Source organism: Carettochelys insculpta, unplaced genomic scaffold (assembly GCF_033958435.1).
Source record: "Carettochelys insculpta isolate YL-2023 unplaced genomic scaffold, ASM3395843v1 scaffold_0038, whole genome shotgun sequence".
In the NCBI taxonomy this organism is placed as follows: Eukaryota; Metazoa; Chordata; order Testudines; family Carettochelyidae; genus Carettochelys; species Carettochelys insculpta.
The window spans coordinates 382,501-385,000 of NW_027439075.1; the positions used below are offsets into that span (position 1 = coordinate 382,501).

General features: G+C 64.2%; 1 non-coding gene across 1 annotated transcript; it reads right to left on the reverse strand.

The window, feature by feature from the left end:
• Window positions 1-222: 222 nt before the first annotated feature.
• Window positions 223-341, reverse strand: LOC142006043 (5S ribosomal RNA). The gene has a single exon (XR_012643191.1). It is a non-coding gene; the product is annotated as a 5S ribosomal RNA (ribosomal RNA).
• Between the last annotated feature and the right edge of the window lie 2,159 nt (window positions 342-2,500).

Below are 2,500 nucleotides of genomic sequence, written 5' to 3' on the forward strand. Positions count from 1 at the left end.
CCACACACGCTTTCTTCCCTCTCCCCGACCCGACCCAAGCCATCGCACCGCACCGGGTGAGGGCCTTAGCTTCCTCGCCCGCCCCCCCGCCCCCGACACGCAGGCAGGCAGAGGGAAAGGCCTCAGCGCCCCCCAGGACCGTCGCGCCGCCTTGGCCTCACGGCTTCCCTGCTCCCGCACGGCAGACACACGCCCCGCTCTACCCCCGCTGGGGCCAAAAGCTGCCTACGGCACCTGGGATTCCCAGGCGGTCACCCATCCAGGTACTAGCCAGGCCCGGGACGGTTTACCTTCCGAGATCGGACGAGATCGGGGGCATTCGGTCCGGTATGGCCGTAGGCCCCCGCCTCCCCGGGCTTTAGCGTCAGCAGCCTGGCCTCAGTCAGCCGGGCCCAAACAATTAACCCGGAGGCCGGGCCGAGGGAAAACTTCCTCCGAGCCGGCCCAAGGGGAAGGGAGGACGAGGACGCCGGGCCCGGGAGGTGACAGGACGTGCACGTCAGACCCGGGAAGCTGTGCGCCCCGAGGTTAACCCCCGGGCCGGGGCGGGGAGAGAAAAATGTTCTAAGTCCGGTAGGGACAGCAGGTCAACCCCGGTCCGAGGCGGGGAGAGAAATTTTCCAAGTCCGGCAGGGACAGCAGGTCAACCCCGGCCGCCGTAGCAGAGGTTGACCTGGTGTCCGATTCGCTCCCCGGGCACCAGGTCAACCTCGGGCGCTTTAGCGGAGGTTGACCTGGTGTCCGATTCGCTCCCCGGGCACCAGGTAAACCGTGGCCGCTTTCAGCGGAGGTTGACCTGGTGGCCGATCCCCTCCTCGGGCTCCAAGTCCGGCAGGGACAACAGGTCAACCCCGGTTCCGGGCGGGGAGAGAAAAATTTTCTAAGTCCGGCAGGGACAGCAGGTCAACCCCGGCCGCCGTAGCAGAGGTTGACCTGGTGTCCGATTCGCTCCCCGGGCACCAGGTCAACCTCGGGCGCTTTAGCAGAGGTTGACCTGGTGTCAGATTCGCTCCCCGGGCACCAGGTCAACCTCGGGCGCTTTAGCAGAGGTTGACCTGGTGTCCGATTCGGTCCCCGGGCACCAGGTAAACCGTGGCCGCTTTCAGCGGAGGTTGACCTGGTGGCCGATCCCCTCCTGGGGCTCCAAGTCCGGCAGGGACAGCAGGTCAACCCCGGTCCCAGGCGGGGAGAGAAAAAATTTCTAAGTCCTTCAGGGACAACAGGTCAACCCCGGTTCCGGGCGGGGAGAGAAAAATTTTCTAAGTCCGGCAGGGACAACAGGTCAACCCCGGTTCCGGGCGGGGAGAGAAAAATTTTCTAAGTCCGGCAGGGACAGCAGGTCAACCCCGGCCGCTTCAGCGGAGGTTGACCTGGTGTCCGATTCGGTCCCCGGGCACCAGGTAAACCGTGGCCGCTTTCAGCGGAGGTTGACCTGGTGGCCGATCCCCTCCTCGGGCTCCAAGTCCGGCAGGGACAGCAGGTCAACCCCGGCCGCTTTAGCAGAGGTTGACCTGGTGTCCGATTCGCTCCCCGGGCACCAGGTAAACCGTGGCCGCTTTCAGCGGAGGTTGACCTGGTGGCCGATCCCCTCCTCGGGCTCCAAGTCCGGCAGGGACAGCAGGTCAACCCCGGCCGCTTTAGCAGAGGTTGACCTGGTGTCCGATTCGCTCCCCGGGCACCAGGTAAACCGTGGCCGCTTTCAGCGGAGGTTGACCTGGTGGCCGATCCCCTCCTCGGGCTCCAAGTCCGGCAGGGACAACAGGTCAACCCCGGTCCCAGGCGGGAGAGAAAAATTTTCTAAGTCCGGCAGGGACAACAGGTCAACCCCGGTCCCAGGCTGGAGAGAAAAATTTTCTAAGTCCGGCAGGGAGAACAGGTCAACCCCGGTCCCAGGCGGCAGAGAAAAATTTTCTAAGTCCGGCAGGGACAGCAGGTCAACCCCGGTCCCAGGCTGGAGAGAAAAATTTTCTAAGTCCGGCAGGGACAGCAGGTCAACCCCGGCCGCTTTAGCAGAGGTTGACCTGGTGTCCGATTCGCTCCCCGGGCACCAGGTCAACCTCTGGCGCTTTAGCAGAGGTTGACCTGGTGTCAGATTCGCTCCCCGGGCACCAGGTCAACCTCGGTCGCTTTAGCAGAGGTTGACCTGGTGTCCGATTCGCTCCCCGGGCACCAGGTAAACCGTGGCCGCTTTCAGCGGAGGTTGACCTGGTGGCCGATTCCCTCCTCGGGCTCCAAGTCCGGCAGGGACAGCAGGTCAACCCCGGTCCCAGGCGGGGAGAGAAAAAATTTCTAAGTCCGGCAGGGACAACAGGTCAACCCCGGTCCCAGGCTGGAGAGAAAAATTTTCCAAGTCCGGCAGGGACAGCAGGTCAACCCCGGCCGCTTCAGCTGAGGTTGACCTGGTGTCCGATTCGCTCCCCGGGCACCAGGTAAACCGTGGCCGCTTTCAGCGGAGGTTTACCTGGTGGCCGATCCCCTCCTCGGGCTCCAAGTCCGGCAG